An 18,754-nucleotide genomic window follows, 5' to 3' on the forward strand; every position below is an offset into this window, starting at 1 on the left:
CTCTGCTCCCTCGTAAGTAAATTCATGCGAGGAGACGGTGGAGGCGACTCGCACAAAGTTGGAAGAAGTTGAGGAAGAAAGAAAAGCAGAAATCCGTTTGCTTTCTTATGTTCTCTTCTCCTTCTCTCGTGTCCCCTGAACGCTGTAGCAGTGTGCGTGTGTGCGTGTGTGCGTGTGTGCGTGTGTGCGTGTGTGTGCGTGTGTGTGTGTGTGCGTGTGTGTGTGTGTGTGTGTGTGTGTGTGTGTGTGTGTGTGTGTGCGTGGTTAACAAAGCAGCACCTCTCAGGCTCTTTGCAGATGTGTTGAATCTGTCCTCACCTGCCACGTCTCGTATGAAAAGCATCTGCGACATGAAACCCACCTAAACCTCACTGCGGGACCCCCTCCCCCCGCCTCCCTCCCTCCCTCCCCCCGCCTCCCCCTCCTCCCCACGAGTGCCAGGAGTGAGCATCGCTCTCGGATCATTACTCCTCAAAGAAATTTAAGTGCGGGATGCCATTTAATTTTTTCCCCCTGCCCAAATGCAGTCTGTCATTAGAAGTCCTAGCTGTCATGGCGATGCCATTTTTGGTGCGGAGTGTTTGTTGCCTCATTTCTTTTAATTTTATCTCCATTAGCTTAATTCTTTTTTAATATTTCCATCTAACGAACTTTACAGTCCATTTTGTCTCAGTGTCTTGCTAAGCGAGTTTTATGAAGCAGGCAGTTGGCTTTTCCATTTGAGAGCGGGGGAGGCGGGGGGGAGGCGGGGGAGGGCCCCGGTGCTTTTGTCAGCTTCTTTCTGGCGCCTTAGCGGTTCTGCTTCTCGGCCTTGATTAGACAAGCAGCCGCACGCAGTACGCGGACGGCGAAGCGCCGATTTAAGCCCCTCAGACGAACGGTTGGGCCGCTAACGATTCGCCGTCGCTCGCCTGCTGCCTCACAACGGCCTCCTGCCCTTTGACCTGCTGCCCCTGCAGGGCCGCCGCGGCGTCCTGCCTCCCGTTCCGGATGTCCAACCCGTCCGCCTCCGTCGTGGCCGATCCGGTTGCTCGCCGTAAACGACAGGTCGCGCGTCGCAGCCCGGAGGTTGTGTGAAATTAGCCCTTCAGCTAACGTTAATGTGCTTAATCGCTCCGTATCGGTATACAGATGTGTTCGCCGGTCTTTTCCCGTGGTTCCTGGATGTCCACCGACGGCGCTCTTTGGTGGATGGAGACCTGAGCTTTCTTGTAACCTTCCGGCTACCTTCAGCTGCAGCTTCCTCCTCCTCTTTGGTGGCGGCTGTGCTTCACCCCCCGGGGAGCTCCGAGCCGCCCTTCCCCGCTGTGACGGGCTCCTCTCGGCTGTTTAATTACTGGGGGGGGGGTCTCTCCTGTGATGAGCCCCGCGGAGGAGAGGAGGAGGAGGAGGACGGCTGAGGCGTAAAGGAAGTGACCTTCACCTCTTTAAGCACCAGCGTGGCTTGCGATTGGTCAACCATGGACGCGTCCTGAGGTGGAACCTCCCTCGGCCCCCCTCCAGGGGAGAGCAGACGTCTGAGATCAAAAGCCGAGGGGGGGGGGGGGGAAACCTGAACAAAGACACAGTGCGCCCGTCGGAGGACGTCCGCGACATACGAGCCGTCAAAGCGGCGATATGAATCTGCGCTGTAATTCACAGAAAAAGAGATTAGAAGAAGATAATGGTCTCATATCTCAAAAGTTAACAGTGAGGCCCGCGTGAACTGTGAATAATCTTCTAATTACCCATCTAATGCCATTAGGCCTGACAGAAATAGAGAAAGCAACGCTCGGATGGGGCGCACTTAATCAAGGGCGCGCTCGTCGTCGGATCATCAGTGGCGCCGCGCACGCCAAGGCGGCGACTGATGATAGGTACCAGTTTAAATGACAGCTTAAAGGAACATTACGCCGCACTCATATTTGGTTAACTTCCCTTACAAATGGTGGCAAAGAACGTGACATCTTTTTAATGGGCCGGGCCCCCTCCGTTGGTGAGGGGTTTCCTCTGTGTGCCCGGGGCGGTTCTGCAGGGGGGGGGGGAGGGGGGGGGGGTCCTGCCCGAGAGCGGCTCGCTCACCTTGTGCGCTCCCTTTGATTCCCCGGCGCTGCGCCGCCTCTGATCCAGGTTGTTCTCGCCGTGTGAGAGCGAGCAGAGCAAACGCGGCGCCCGAGGCTCCCCCTTCCCCCCCGTCCCCCGTCTCGCGTGTTGTTTTCCTTTTATTTCCCGGCGTGTGGGAGAGGACGCCGTGACGAAGTGCGCACGCGGCGTTTGACAGCTCGAAGAAAAGATCCACCCTCAGATTGTTTGATCTCATCAGCGTGCGATGTTCCATTTGTTCGCGCTGTCTGACCGGCGCTCCGCGGGAACGAGAGTGACGGATTCTAAAACGAGGCGAGCGAAGTGCGGAGACGTCTGAGAGTGGAAACATGTGGCTGGACCAGGACGTCCTCCCAACTCAGCAACATGTTCAGAATCCGAGTCCCGTCACTGCTGCTCGACCTCGTGGGTTTTTCTCCTGAACCTTCAGCTTGTTTCCTACATGAATCTTTATCTCCTCGAACGTTTAAGAGGATCAAACCCTTTCGGTGTCACAACTCCTGGACGATGGAACATTCCATCTGGTTTGCGGTGCGGTAAACCCGCCGTCCCCGCCGGTCCTCGGCCTACCGGGGGGGAATAAACGCGGCCTCGCCGTGGACGCGCTGGGTGTTTCTGCACATCATGCGAGGCGTCCCATCGTCTGCCTTTAATAAGGCGATAACTGATCTGGAGCCAGCGCTCCTTGCTGAACTTATTATCAGCTGCTTTAGGAACTCCTAAAAACTTTATTTGGGTTTTGACGTAGCGGCGTTTTCTTTCTCCGCGGTCGCTCTTGGCGTCACACCTCCCGCGGGAACCCGCCCGAGCGGCGCTTGTTACGAAATGTTGCACCAAACGCGAGTGGACGGCGGGCCGGCGTGGTCTTCGCTTTGTTTTGCTCCGCTCTTCTTCTTCTTCTTCTTCTTCTCTCCCCCATGAACTGTGACTTCCTCTCGCCACAGTAACTGACAGCACTCTGAACTCACACGTTTGGTCTGAACCTGTGTGTGTGTGCGTGCGTGTGCGTCTGCGCTCACACACTCGCACGTTTACAGGCGGCGCAGCGTCTGAGGAGGCGCGCGTGTGTCCCTGGCGCGTTGTTGGGCGTCGTGACGGCAGACAGCGATCCCACGAGGGGCTCCGTGTCATGTCGCAAAAAAAATGCCATAACATGCGCATTACACTTAAGTGATTCTCCTTCCATCTGCCGCGCGCGGCGGCATTAGCATAGCCGCTTAATTAGACGCGTTTTAATCACCTCGCCGTGTTTACTGGCAGCAGAAGGCCGCTCGTCTGAAGGCAAAGAACTCGCTGACTCTTCTCCCGCCGTCCGGGAGTCCGCGGTGAATTTAAGAAGGAGCATTTATTGTCTGTTTGTTTCTCGTCCCTTTTCCCCGTTTTATTATCCGACCCGCCCTCGTTCTCTGTTGTTGGGCCTCCTTTTCAGAATCAAACCATGGGGGGGGGGGGGGGGGGGGGGCGCTCTTTGAATGCCTCGCATTTACATTAATGAACTTGATTTGAATGGAGGTTCATATCAAGCCTCATAGATTCTGCACTGTGATTTTATTAATTGCAACAGAGGCGTCATTGTTTGTCGTTTTGACGCCAATTCAATTAAAAGCCCATTCAGAGGGTAATAGATTAGGCCGTGTGCACTTTATGTGCACGGCGCCTGCTGACTAATACGAAAGGTCTGCTACCAAACCAACTGCTGTGTGTGTGTGTTCAGTCACAGGGTATCATTCACTTGTCTAGGTGTGTGTGTGTGTGCGTGTGCGTCCTCTGTTAAGTGAGCAGAATCATTGGCAGCATCTGTGCAGCTCGGCTCACTTTGATTGATAATTGGTCGTCTTTTGAAGGAATTAGCAGCTTGTAATTCTATACTTTAATTTGAATGCCGGCAGTAAAGATACGTAGAACTCTCTGCTGTCATGAAATAATTAGATTTCATATAGGAGCGTTTAATTGTCGTGTTAATCGCGTGGAGATGTGTCGACCTCGCGCAGACTGCGCGTGTCTCATCTGGATGTTGAGGAGCCGGCTGGAACGACGTTTCTTGTCAGGTTCTTGGATGCATTTTGAATGAGACATTTAGCAGCCACCTCGAGTTCTACGTTAACTTTTTGGCTCATGGGGTATTTATGTAAGCTGCACGACGGAATGCCCGCAGGAGGGTTCCCGTAAACTACACAAAGCGCGCTGTCTGGGGCACCTGTGCAGGAACTTCTGCCAACCCGAAGCCAGCGCCTCCTCTGACGCCCCCGCAGGACTCGACTGAAGTGCACACGGTGTTTTGCATTAAAAATCCTTTTGAGCCCGTGTAAGTTTGAGAATCTCTCTTTAATAATGCACAACGTGAGGCGGCACGGAGCAATATACATTTTTAATTACTAAAGTGACTAATATCTAGGTTTGGCTTTGAGGTTTTTGTCCCATAAAATATGCATCTGTATTTTGTTCCCTGCAGCTGAGTCGGATACTCACACCTGAGAGGAGGAAGTGCAGGAACGCGTGTTCAGGTACCTCCTTCAAATAAGTCCATGTGAATTTTCTGAAGAGGAAAAGGAGCCACGCAGAGCCAAATAACCAGCAGGTTGTTGGAGCTCGTCCTAATAACGGCGCCGCCTCGTCCTCTGCCGTAAACCTCTTTCTTAGTTAAAAAAAAAAGCCCAAAAGCTCATTTGAAAATGCCTTAAAGCGACACGTGTGGTTTTGTAGGAAAAAAGGCAATAAACACATTTTTATAATGTCATGACAGGAGGAATAAAGAGGTGGTATCTTTTGTTTGGAACCAAAAACTTCTCTTTTATGTGTTTAACCTTTAATTAACCCGATGGCGCCTCTGACATTTGCAAAATCTCCTTTTCAAGCAACTCGGGGTGCAGAGAGCGCCGCCACGAGACGCAGGGAGCTGCAGAAAAACAACATATGGCAATTTGCAAAAGCAGACGGGGATCAACGCGAGGAGCACGGACACGTTTTAACTAACTGGACCTTCCACGGTCTGGAATGAAAAGCCAATCAGTGTTAACGTTTCACACTGGTGCTTATGGCTCAAACTAAACGGGTTCCCTCCTCCTCGCGGACTTTGTGGAGTATTGTGCACAGCGGGGGGGGCACCAAAAAGAGAGTTTTACTGCGTCTTTTTGCCTCCGTGTTTCCCCATTTGTCTGCATTAATTGGAGAGCCTTCCTTTTTTAGCTGGAGTGCATTATTTATGTCGGAAGGCTCTATTTTCCCCACCAAGACGACCAGGCTCTCCTGACGCCAACCTCGTCTCCTGAGTGAGCAGCCTTACCTTAGCGCTCCCCCATAAATTAAAGTTAAATGAACTCCAGCAAAAAGTATCTGTGGCCTTTAAGTGGAAAAGTAAGTCATTAATCAATCATGCGTCTCGTCACATCTCCCCCCGATTTAAAAACCAATGTCCAAGGGAGAGACGGCTACGAAGCCGCAGTCTTTTCGCGGCGCATCGTGCGATTCTCTGCGCGGCTTCATCAGAGACGGAGAAGCCCGGAAGGGAGAGTCAACCTACCTAATTCCACTTGTGATGACTTATTCCATTTCTCTCAGTCCTCGCTGGTGATGTTTATGCCGTCTCAGTGCGCTTAGCTTCTCCTTTCTTTCACTTAAACTCTCCAGCGTTACCGCAGAGGAGAAGCCCGTCCCCACTCTTCACCGCAACTTCTTCAAAGTTCAAATCCACCCAGTATGATGTCAATTAAAGGTGACAAAAACTTTAGCACTTCCATATGCGGCTTCATTCTGCCTGTGTGTCCCGTGTTTCGTGAGGTGTCCTCGCTGCTGCGTCCTCAGCAGCACCACGCGTTCCTCATTAGGGACAGAACGCATTCAAATACGCCTCCGCCGCTCATTTGCTTTAGGATTTATCAGAGGCCCAAGTTTCATTCTTCTGCTTTTTGCTTGGCTGCTGTGCAGTGTTCATTTTGGCAGCTATTTCTGATTTAGTCTTTAGACGAAAAATGCATATTAGTTTTAGTCACGTTTAGTCATTTTAATCCTTCTTAGTTTTAGTCTAGTTTTAGTTGACGAAAACTAGACTAAAATTTAATGTACTAGTTTTAGTCCCATTTAACAGCCACATTAAACTCCTTTTCTTCCCTTCTCAGGCCCAGGGACCCCTGTGGTGTGTCTACAGCTGCATAATAGTCCAGCTTGCAGTACTTGGTTGTCCATTAGATGTCCCTCCTAGGACAGGTCTATAGATGTCCCTCCTAGGACAGGCCTATAGATGTCCCTCCTAGGACAGGTCTATAGATGTCCCTCCTAGGACAGGCCTATAGATGTCCCTCCTAGGACAGGCCTATAGATGTCCCTCCTAGGACAGGCCTATGGATGTCCCTCCTAGGACAGGCCTATGGATGTCCCTCATAGGACAGGCCTATGGATGTCCCTCATAGGACAGGCCTATGGATGTCCCTCTTAGGACAGGTCTATAGATCAGGTCTATAGCAGGTCGGCAAACGTTTTGACTCGGGGTCACAGTGGGTTGTAAAATGTGACGGAGGAAGAACAAATGGTTAAAGTGTTTGTGTGAGTTGATATAAATGACGTGTGAAACATCATCACATGAAAGGATTTGGATTTGAACAAATAGCAAAGCATTTATTTGGAAGGCAATTTAACAAATTGGCAAAGGTGTAACAACTTCATGAGGACCAGGGACATAAACGCAACACTTTGTTGTCTTTGTCTGTTTACTTGCAACGCTTTGGACACGGCCACCTGTCACGTGTGTGACGCCTCTATGTTGCTTAGTAACCAGCGGACGGTGGCCGAGACGGTTTAACAGTCTTCTCACGATGTGGCGCGTGAACCACAGTTTCAGAACCTGCAATGAGTTTATCACGTTAGACGCGTTTGTGACGGAGCGTCTCATCCAGCCGAGGAAACGCTGCCTGCCGTCGCCAGAGAACAGAGCAGAAAGGTCCGACGGTCTTTAAACGCGTCTTCATGTTTCTGTGAAGCAGCGCGGCTTCAGCCTGCTAACAGGGAGCTAACAGGCAGCTAACCAGAGACAGCGGAGCTAAACTAACGAAGCCACGTTGTGTCGGTATCTGAACGCGTGCGGCGCTCCCAGAGAGACGCCACCGTCCTCCTCTGAACGCCTCACAGCCCTAATGCTGGTTTGAAGACGGCGCGCCGAAAAGGCCACGACCGGCTGACCAGCAAGGCCGACCCTTCAAAGTAAAGCGAAGCCCAAACTGTGGTGGTCGGCGCTGCGAAGCGAGAAGATTTCACTCATCAGCAGAAATTTGGAGAAGAAGGCAGCTCAAATCCAGCAAACACTAAGAAATGAAAAGAGGATAAAGGGGCAGCTTGAACTAAATATGCAGAGAATGTAGAAAGCACCAAAATAAAAGACAAAGTCAATTTAACTTAAATGGCTCTAAACTTTAAAACCCCACATTAGTTTCTAATTAAAATGTCCCTCTTATTGAAATTTTTGATAATTGCCTCCTCAGTGCTGCTGTACGGATCTCCTCAAAGGGCCGAAGTATTTTCGTTTCCCAGCATTCGGGGTCATGAATGTGAGCACGTCGCCACACCTGCCCCAACGTCGCCCCCCCTCCCCCATCATTGGTTCACACGTGTACGTCTGTGGACCTGCAGCTCCGTCCTCTGCAGCGCTCAGTTCATCTTTTCTGAATAACAGCTACAGCGAATGTTGGAGGGAGAAAATAAAAAGCAGTCCACGTTGAGATGATTGATGCTCGTCTATCTGGCGGCGCTTCGTGGCGCCCGCGAAACAGGAAATAGCTCCGAGAGGAACCAAACCAAAGAGGATGAATTAGGCATTTCCTCTGAGCCGCCGTTAACTCTCGCCGTGCCGCTGCAGGTTTTCCTCTTATTAAAGTTGTGAGTTCACGTCACTCCGCGACTGTGAGACGCGGGTCGAGCGCCGCGTCCTCACGCAAGCCGTCCTCCGTGTGGACGTGACGCTCTGTTAATTTGTCCTCTGTTGTGGTTGTTTGATGAAATCTGCTCATCTCAGTGAACAAAGAACTTCAGCATTCATCTCACTAGAGGATGCGTAACGTATTAGCAGGAGGAGGAGGAGGAGGAGGAGGTGGTGCCGTCCTTCCTGGCAACCGCGGCCGGTGAAGATCTGTGACAGATGGGGACGAGTCACAAAACTCACAGCCTCGGGCGAAATTTATCCCCCAGAACTTTCCACAGGGTGCCCAGATTTACCTGATCAGAGCGATGAGGAGGGAGGGAGGGAGGGAGGGAGGGAGGGTGTGTGTGTGTGTGTGTGTGTGTGTGACAGAGCGAGTGTTTGCATGTATTTGTGTGTGTGCTTGTAATAAATGTGCAGAGGAAGCCTGGCCGCCTGTCATGGCTGACACAGAGCCCATCTGCCTCAAACCTGTGGCGTCCTCAGACCCCCCCCCCCCCCCCCTCCTCTCCCACCCACACCCCCACACACACAACGTCTCCATACGCCCGTTGTGCTCCTTGCCACAAGCTCCCCCACCTCCCGAAAATGAAACACAGATAGACACACAGGCCTTGTGATGGCTGCACATGTCGCCAGCTTTGCATACCTTCAAATGCACCAGGACTCTTACTTTGAAATCCACACACGCACACGCTGCAGAGAGCGGGCTTATGTGTCCCATATGTGATGCCACATTGAATATCCGGCAGGAATGGTCCTTCTCCTCCTACTTTGGAGGCTGATTCCTTCTCGTCTTCTGAAAAGGTTTTTCAAGGTTCTTCTTTGGTCTTTTTCTTTTCGTTTGCTCTCCTGCGTGTCGGAGGTTTCTGGATCGCATCGGAGATCTGTCGCCCAGGGCTACTTAGTGATTCTCTTTTTTTAATATATATATATATAAAAATCGCAAGAACAACTATGAAAACAAAAAAACATCACAGTAAAAATAATAACGCAAAGTGGATTTGTGCAAAAGAGGAATGAAGCAGTAAAAGAGTAAAAAAAACAATGTGAGACGCAGAATAACGAGATCAATCCAATTATAACAATCAAGTCAAAGATCCATAAAATGTTTGCAGTACTGTTAAATTCTCTGGGCTTTAAACTTGACATAATTGTATATTTTATAGCCAGGGTAAAATAATGAATGAATGATATATTAAAATTGGAGCTCCATGTTATCTGGAAGAGGAATCTGATCCCGGTTCAGTTCAGCTGCTGAAAGTTTGTGAGTCTCCCGCGTCGCACTGATTAAACTGCCGTCGCCACGGCGACAAACGAGGAGTCGCGAGTTGCACGTCCTCTAATTGGGAAACAAAGGTGTGTTGTTTTGGCTGCAGCAGGTGTGCGTGTGTGTGCATGTGCGTGTGTGTGTGTGTGTGTGTGCGTGCACGTGAGCCCAATTGCTGCATCTATTCTGAGCCGTCCACTTCTTTAGCGCTCGCACCGCTCGATAATTAACACCTGCCTCTTCAGTGACTGTGTGTGTGTGTGTGTGTGTGTGTGACCCAGAACAGCTGAAAACAGAAAGACAGCGATAGACTTGTCATTATTTTTTCTGATCTGATGTGTGTGTGCAGAATGTCACACACACACACACCCCGTCCCATCGAGTGTGTGTGTCCTCCAGAGATCACAGAGTCATTTGGGGTCACGTTCTTCCCTCATTGAAGGAGAATATTTAATGAATAAACAGTTGTGATGGAATCAATAACCGATCGAAGGGGAATAAAACAGAATATCAATATCAGACATCATTTCACTATGTAACCCGTGTGAGTGTGAATCTGCTGGCAGATTTCTATCATTTCACATGTGAAAGTGTGACATGACCCTCAGTCTGTGTGCGTGTGTGTGTGTGTGTGTGTGTGTGTGTGTGTGTGTGTGTGTGTGTGTGTGTGTGTGTGTGTGTGTCCCTGCAGGACAGCGCTTCCCCTTCCACTCTGTATGAGCAGCCTTAGCGGAGCTCGTGTGTCCCGGGGGACCTCCGTGAAAACTGTCCTCCTACACAATTGAGCGCAGAGCTGTAATGTAGCCCGGGGCTCACCTAATGCATGCTGGGTATTCACATGTGAAGCACAGAGCGGCGGGGGCCTCCGTGTCCTCGTGCACACAGCGGCCTCCTGGTTCGTGTTCATGTGCAGGTACGAGCACACGGGACGAGCGACCCTTGAGGAACGAGCGGGACGGCTGGTTGAGGAGTCGGATGCGAGTCCTTTAAATGTTTGCCCGCCTCAAAGTTAGCGTGTTCCGTCTTCCACTCTCAAACTCTGCGGGTGAACAAGTCACGTCTCGTTCTCCTAATCGCCCACAGTTACTGCCGCCTTCTCGGGGGGGGGGGGATTTATTCCATTTTTTGGCCTGAAGCCGCTGAAAAGGCTCATAATCAAAACGAGAGGGAAAAAAAAACTAAAAAAGAACTTTCCAAATCTGACTTTCAGGAGTTTGGAAGCCGGCCAACTTCATCAGAAAAGAACAAAATAAATGAAAAGCTCAAATAGCTTCACACGGAGGAAAAGAAGCCGAACTGCACACGTACATGAACGGCCTGTGAATAAATGGAACGTACCCCTGAGCCAAATATTGTTCACACACATTTCTATATATTTGTGTTCATTATTCCCCTGTTACTTATCCAGACCTCAGTGGTTCACATGGGGGAGGAATCAGGGGGGGGGGAGAGGAGAGCGTGGAGGGAGAGAATAGAGGGAGAGGTGTGTGTGTGTGTGTGTGTGTGTGCGTGCGCGTGTGTGTGTGTCGGACATGTTGGCGGTCACGCTCTGCTGTCACCTTCTTTTTGACCGGAATTCATCCTCCCCTGGCGAGTTTCTCCCATCTGTTCCTCCACCCAGCAAAACCGTGCAGCTCCCACTGCTGCACCAGCGCCTCCTCCCACGGGGAGAAAGCCCCCCCCACCTCCACCTCCCCACCTCCCCCCACCCTGTGATGGGGCTGTTAATATGCAATGCCCCATCAATCAAACACTGAATAACGTCACCTCCAATGTGTATTTATACACTACTGTGTGACCCCCGTGCATGTTGAATGCAGCTATTTGCCCCCTTGTTCCCGTGCGGCATTCTGGGTAATGTAGGGAGAGACAGCCCGCCCTCACACACACACACACACACACACTTTATGATGGAGGAAACGCCGTTGTGTCATTATGGAATGACACACACTTATTTGGTGAAACGGGTTTAAATATTCCAGTATAATATTAAGTCAGTGAGAAAATGTACTCGCTGCTTGTGTTTTGCTTCCTATCTGTGAAGGAAGTGACGTCACTGTCACCGAGGGGGACAAGAAAAGTCCTCTTGGTGTGTTTTTCTATCTGCTGAAGACATCTTTCCGAAGGAGCCTCTTTGTAATAACTTTTAAAATTCCAATTACAAAGGAGGTTTGAGATCCCTCGGTGGAGTTTGACTTAGAGTCCGCGTTTGATCTCCCGTCCTCCGCCGGGACCTCCTCGTCTTCCTCTCCCGCCGCTTCACCTTCCCTCTCCTCGTATCCCTCCTCCTTCCTTCTCCGCCCCTTTGTCTTCCTCCGTCTCCACCTCTTGCATCTTTCTCTTTGGCCTTTTTTTACTTCTTATTTTCTTTCTGCATTTCCTTTCTTTCACGGTCTCCTTCTGCACTCTTCTTCCCTTTCTTCCTCATTTCTAGTCTTCCACGCTTCATCATCTTCCCCTCTCCATCTTTTTCTCTTCCCCTTTTTCATTCTCTAGCCCCTCCTTCTGCCTCCTCCTCTCTAATCTCCTTCTCCTCATTTTCCTCCTCCTTGATTCCTCTTTCCTGCTTCCTTCCTTCCTCCACCTCTAATTTAAATGCTCCGTTTCCTTCAAGCCGACGTCCTTTTTCCCCTTTTGTCTTTCTGTAAACTGCACCGTTTTAGTGGTGAACTAGAATAACGTGTGTGTGTGTGTGTGTTCAACAATCCTCCAGTGTGCTGCTCGACGCTCCCTTTGTCGGCGACAGCTTACACCTTACTGAATACCTCTGTGTGTGTGTGTGTGTGTGTGTGTGTGTGTGTGTGTGTGTGTGTGTGTGTGTGGAGAGTAAATCCAAAGCTACCTTTTCGACTTAATAAAGGAGTGTCTCGGTAACCATTACCCCCACAGCCATGCAGAACAAATTACATTTAATGGGGTTTCTTTGCCCCCACAGTCGTTTTCACCGTTCGCTTCAAAATTTCAATTTAGTGCTTAATGCTAAGGTTTCCTTCGATGTATTATAGAGCAATATTATACCAATTACGGCGTCTGCGAACATTAAATTAAATGCGTTAGCACAATACTGGAGAGAAAGGCAGCCGCTCGAAACGGGTTCCGTTGCAAAGCGGCGCGGGCAAATGATCCGGCATGCGGAGGCTCCGCGTGGAAACGCAATCACGCTCGTTGTCTAACGGCTCCACGGTCATTTACTTTGTTTTTTGCATTCCGCGTGGATTCAACGCGAATCGCTCCGTCGAGGTGGAGGCTCGCAGCAGATCAACGCCGCGGCCTCTGATTGGTTTTAACGGCCGCTGTGTCACTTTAGCGCGTCTTTGCAGGTGCAAGGCGTCCTCTGATAAGGGCGGGCTCTGCGCTGAGGCCCAGGATGGGGGAGCGGGGGGCTCAGGGCCTCGCTTCGGGCCCCGACCATCACGTGGCGCCCTTACGCCTCCGACGGCGAGGAGAGGGACGCAGAGGCGCGGGGGTGGGGGGGGGGTTGTGGGGGGCGGTAGAGACGGAGTAAAACAGATGGCTGGACGGAGACCAAGTCGGGGGAGCGGTCACGTGGCGGGCGGCGTGCCACGGAACTTCCTGCTCGCTCTCTCCCTTTCTGTCGCAGCAGTTGGTGTCACTACTCGCGCCGTCTGCGTGAATTCGGGGCCCCCGCTGAACAGATTGGCCAGTCGGCGAGGATCATTCGCAGAAAACTCTGCTAATCCACCGCCGGCTGCCTGGAGCAAACGCACATACACTGTCTCTCTTTTCCTTCTGCACACTCCTCCCCAGAACGCTGTCGGGGGGGGGATTTAGGAAACATGTCATCAGGAGCTCGCTTCCAGGAAAGAGGAACGATGCCTTCGAGGGACACGACGCGCTCCAGGTGTCGGCGTTGAGTTGGGAGGAGCATGAAACTGACCTTTGCACTTGAGCCATCGCTTAAAGGCGGGAATAACAAGTCGTTGTTAAGTGAAAAACTGCTTTTTGAGAAGCTTCAACTTCGTAGCGGTCGCCTCGGTTCAGGGGCCTCGTGTCCCTTCGGGCCCTCGGGCTCGTTTCTGATGGGCCCGTTTGGCCCATAATGTTTCCCATCGCCTCCATGTCCGGAGTCACAAATGCAGCACTGCGCCGTTTACAGCCGCCCTGTGGACGCCTCCATACGTGAAATGAGGCGCTTCTCTCTCTCCACACAACGTCTTTCCTGAATGCACCGACGTGACTTCCTCCATCATCTCTGCAGCCCGCGGCGCTCTCCTCCATCCCTCCGCCGCTGTGATGGACTCCGGGGTCACGACTCGCTTCCTGCTGGAAACTCGCTTTTCCCTGAGAGGAGTCGTGAGGTGAGAACACACACACACACACACACACACGACTAAGTTACCTACACTTATGTTCGCTCGTGGATAAACGCATATTCAGTCTGTATTGATGGTGTTCTTTTTCAAATCATCCTACACGTGTTTTATTAGTCTATTTGTATTCAAAATGTGCAATAAAAGCCTCCAGTGGGATAATAATGCGCAGCCAATGAATGACATCGTTTAGCTGCTTTTAAGCTGTTGTAACACAATCGGATCTGTTTTCTTTATTTTGTTTCTGTCTGTTGAGCATAACGTGTAACGTGTGAGAAGACGCCCCTTTGGCCTCAGCACCGGAGCTAGCGGCTAGCGGCTAACGGCTCCACGAAGGCCTCTCTCTCGTGGCTTTAACGAGACTTGCAGTAAAACGCACTGCTGGGTCCCATCGCCGGGTCGCGTTGTTACGAGGCGGGTTCCGCCCACTAAAGGGCCACGCCGCCATTTCTATAAACAGGACGGGGCAACAAAAGCACATTTTACAACGCACGCAACTCGTTATTCATCTTCTATTTTCAAATCACTTTCAGAGCTCAAGTTCATAGTCCGCAGTGCATATTTAAGCACTAAAGGAGAAAGTAAAGTTTCAGCCCATTAAACATTTGTATTCATCACCTCGCCTGGTGCCCGGGGTCAAAGTAGCGGAGCAGATGTTTGGGTTTTTCCAAATGCAGATGAGTTCATGTCGCCGACCTCAAGGAGCACAACAAGCAGCATGAAGAGAAATCCAAAAACACATGCTTTATTCATGCCCGGCTTTACTCTGTGTGCAAACTCTGGTTGGCTCCGTCGTCGCAGTGTGGAGAGGTCACGGCAGAAGGCCGTGGCTCGTCAGCCGGCCTCATCACGTGTTCGGTGAACCCGCCTCGCGTGGAGCGGCGCTCTCAACGCCAAGAGATGAATATTCCTTCCAACGTTTTCTGCTTCTGGTTTTAAAACCGCACAATTCTGAATGTGAGTCTTGAGCACTCCGCGCCTCCTTTTTCGGCCCCGACGGCGCTCCTCCTCTAGAAACAGCGCGTGGCACCAATGAGGGCAGGGCCCGGCTCCCGCCCTTCGGAGCGGCGCCGCCCGCGGTGGAAACGCGTGTCCGCGTGTGAAACTCCGCCGCGCGACAAAGCCACCCCGGATTTATTAAAATCCACTCCCCACATGTACTCGCTCGCGCCTCATCCGGCAGAAGAAGCGGAGCGGCGTTCACGCCCCTTGGCGAGCGGAGAGGAGACGAGCAGCCAGCGCGCGCTTTAAAATGTGTGAAACGCGGCGAGGAGCGGCGGCGGGGACCACCAGGTGCTGCCTCTCCACCCCGGGGCCGGCCGAGGAGCGCTTCTCCTCTCCAACAAGCCAAAGGGCTGAGATGCCACTCGCAGTAACCGAGCCAAAAGACATTTCAAGTGTGCACTTCAAAGGCGCCTCGGATTATGTTCGCCACAGTGTATCCGGAGGGGATCCTTTGAAGGGAAACTTACTGCGGAGCCACTGGTGGCCGCTCACACAGTGCGCGCGTGTGTTTGTTTGTTTGTTTGTTTGTTTAAACCCATTTCGCTCACTGCTCCTGCCACTGTGCCGTGGTGTTGGGGGGGGGGGGGCGGGGGGTCCTCCTGCTAAAAGTTTTATTCCAAAAAGTAGAGACTTCACTAAAAACCTGCAGTGTTGTTGTTGGAGATACGAACGTGAATGACTGATGACTTCCGCGACGCGTTTGGCTCGTCGCGGAAGAACGCGGCGGATTATGGAGATCCGCCTGCGTCCTCTGCAGGTTTTTCCGGCGACCCGGTTTCGCGTCCACTCGGGAGCCTTTCAGCGCTGCAGCGATGCAAAAGTGGCTGCTGATTAGCAGCTGACAAATTGCACGGCGCCGAGGGGAGGCCACCGAACATCTGTAGGACACCTGCGCCCGCGCATGCCAGGATATGAAACACCGCTGAAAATAAAGGGACGGTGCGTGTGTGTGTGTGTGAGAGGCGGGGGGGGGGGGCACGGGGGGGTTGTTAGGGAAAGCGAAACAACAGCAACTCCGGCAGGCGATTATCATAATTAAAGCCGCATCAATTAAAGGGGTCAATCACTGCGCGGCTGCCCCCTTCCTCTGCAAATGGTGAAATGTCTCCTCCTTCCTGTCTCTGCAGAGGGACGGAGACACAGCACCAACTCGGCGATGAACACGCAGGACCTGCTCTACAATTACAGTTTAAACAGGGTTCGTACGGTCATGGAAAACCTGGAAAAGTCATGAAATTTTGAAATGCTCATTTCCAGGCCTGGAAAAGTCATGGAAAAAAATTAAATCCCAAAAGTCATGGAAATGTGTTATATTCATATTTTTGTTGTTCATTTACGCTGAATTTTAAATCATTTAATTTGATTTTAAAGTAAAGATATAAGCAGGCATACGCTCTCATACTCGCAGTGTCAATTATTCGCGCTGCAAGTGAACGCACCCTAACATGTGACATGCCGTCCGCTTTTCCGAGTCATCATAACCGTAGCTCTGTTCGTCAACGGTAAAATTCACTATGCCAGGAAAATGTCGATTTAATAATGCTTGGCTGCTTTTGGATAAATTCAAAGCATGGATTACAACCGACCAAGACCCGGGAAGAGCAGAAGGCAGGTTGTGTGGAGGCAAATCTTTAGACATTTCGAACATGGGGGAGGCGGCATTAACTAGCCATGCGAAGGGGAGCCGACATGGGAGCGCTGCTGCTAGCGGAGCGACAGTGACCCCTTATCTCCATCCTTTTCGCTACAGCGGCTACGGCAAGTGCTACGCCGAGTGCGCTGCTTGCTTCGGCCAACAAGCAGACGACGTTAAACGATGGCGCGGTTACGAAAAATGGCATTCTCACCGCGGAGGTAATGTGGGCACTGAAGGTTGCCAGTTCGCATTTTTCTCTTAAGTCATCCGAAGATGTCAGTCAGCTCTTTCGCCGGATGTTCCCTGATAGCCTGATCGCGGCGCAATTTGCGATCCTCATTGTTAGTTTGAACACTACATTTTCTCAATTTTTCATGTGTATATACCGAGATTTCACTAAATATTTGGTCATGGAATTTGGTTTAAAGTCATTGAAAAGTCATGGAAATTCATTGGTCAAAATGTGTAAAAACCCTATTAAAGCACGCACAGCTTCTCTGGGATCGCCTCTCGTTCCTCATTGATCCACAGCGTCTGAGGCCCAAATATACAAAAGGCCAGGATGCAGAAATGGACGACAGGAAGGAGACATGAAGCAGAACTAACAACTTGGACTGGAAGTAACTCAGACGTCATTTGTGCAGATAGTAAATCATGGCATCGCTGTGTAGGAATCAAGCTGGACAGATAGCCGGATCATCTCTGTCCCGGAGGTCCAAGCGGCGGTGGGGGGGGGGGTATCCGAGGCAGCGCCGGCCGAGTTGGGTGCCGTACATCTGGCGTTTTGCATCATATTGCGTCGGCATGGTAGCAGCAACCACAGTGATGTCACATGTATCCTGCGTGAGGCCGAATCAAGAGGCTGATGGTGCATGTTGGTTATTCACGTCCCAGTGATGCTGATCAGAAATCCACCAATCCGGGAGCCCCCCGGCGCCCTGGGGTTCTCTCGCCGTGAGGTCGCCACGAGCCCAAGCAGAGCGGTAAACAAAAGGGGCGGAGCCGTGACTCCACCCTCTCCCCTCCTGGAGCCGCGGCTGACCTCGGCGGGTACGGCGGCCCGCGGGGGCCCCGGCGGGGGGCCGGCTTCCGCCCGAGATGAGGACTGACACTGGGGTTCAGGGGTTAATTTGTGTAACGGGCCAATTTGCATACAAATGGAAAATGACAGAATTTTTCTGTTCTCTGCAACTTTCAATGTCATCCGCATCAAGCGGGGGCCGTGGGCCCCCCCATCCGCCTGCACGGCGTTTGAAGAATATTCATTACTTGTGAAGCTGGGGCACCTTGTTTTCTATTAATCTCCTCCGCAGGTCAATGACTTAATTTGCTCAACTTTATCAGTGGCGCCATTCACTTTCTCTTTCTTCCTCCGCCCGTCCGTTCCCTTTGTAGCTTTACTAAAGTGTTCTCTTTGCTTCATAGAGGCCCACTAAGCTTTTTAAGGCACAACAAAGGCACAGTAACTCTGCTCTCTCAAAGAGTTTTGAAGACATAAATGAATTACTTGAGAGGGAAATCGACGCCGGCCCTCTAGATTGCTCCTTCTTCTCCTCGCGCCAACAACTTCTGGAGAGATTTCCTCTCAAATCTCTTTTTCTCCTCCTCCCCGTCTCTCTGAGTCCTGATTGGATTGATTGTTTTTCTAATCCAGGGGAAATTACTTGCAAAAAAAGGGTCACATAACCGCGGTGGAAGCACTGCATAGGTGGACCCTGCGTACAGTACGTCCGTTCCAATTAAAAGCCCTTTCAGATAAAACCACACCACACAGAAGCAACGCTTGATCTTCAAACACGTTTACTGATGACTTTTTTTCACCAGGCGTGTCGTGTGAAACCCAGATAGAAGCGTATTATCAGACAGTGCGGTTCCGATCCATCACATCAGCGGCCCACACCTTTCTTTCCACTTCCGAACGCAAAAAGTTTGGATCAGTGCAGATTTGAAAGTGTGTTGCTCTGCTGCCGTTATTGACAGCGGCTCCCACGTCGGAGGTTCAGCTCCAGAACTCGTTTCAGACGATGAAGCTGATTCAAACAAAGTCCCTCAGCTGGTTTCACATTGTGTACCCGGCGGGTTCTAGAATAAACCGACCAAACAGTGTAGAAGAGCGTCGGCGGGCTTCCCTCGGACGCGCTTCCGCCATTAAAGGAGCGTTACACCGTGTCTGAGAGTCCGTGCGTCTGTTTACGTCAGCAAGCGGTGACACTTTGTTTCCCGTACAGGACGTTACCAGCTTCACTAACTAACTGCAGCGCTCCTTCTCGGGGAGAGGAAAGTTGAAGGGGAGGCGGAGGAAAGTGAGCGTAAAGCACAGAGGGAGTGAGGGGGGAACCATTGTTTGGATCTTTATGCAAAACCCCCCCTTTGTGTTTCAAACTCCTGATCCCCCACAGGCGGAGGAGAGGAGCGTATTGATCTGCGCTGAAAGGAGACGGCCCTTTCATCGCGCTTCCTCCTCACCTTGGACGGCTTTGGGGGGTGGTGGGGGGTTCTCCTCCAGGGGCGCGGCGCCCTCGCCC

General features: G+C 51.4%; 1 long non-coding RNA gene across 1 annotated transcript; it reads left to right on the top strand.

Moving 5' to 3' along the window:
• The first annotated feature begins 13,461 nt into the window (after window positions 1–13,461).
• LOC144407947 (uncharacterized) lies at window positions 13,462–15,982 on the top strand. The gene is made up of 2 exons (XR_013467664.1): window positions 13,462–13,576; window positions 15,721–15,982. It is a non-coding gene; the product is annotated as an uncharacterized LOC144407947 (long non-coding RNA).
• The last annotated feature ends 2,772 nt before the right edge of the window (window positions 15,983–18,754 follow it).

The sequence above is a fragment of the Gasterosteus aculeatus genome, chromosome 1 (assembly GCF_964276395.1).
Source record: "Gasterosteus aculeatus chromosome 1, fGasAcu3.hap1.1, whole genome shotgun sequence".
NCBI lineage: Eukaryota > Metazoa > Chordata > Actinopteri > Perciformes > Gasterosteidae > Gasterosteus > Gasterosteus aculeatus.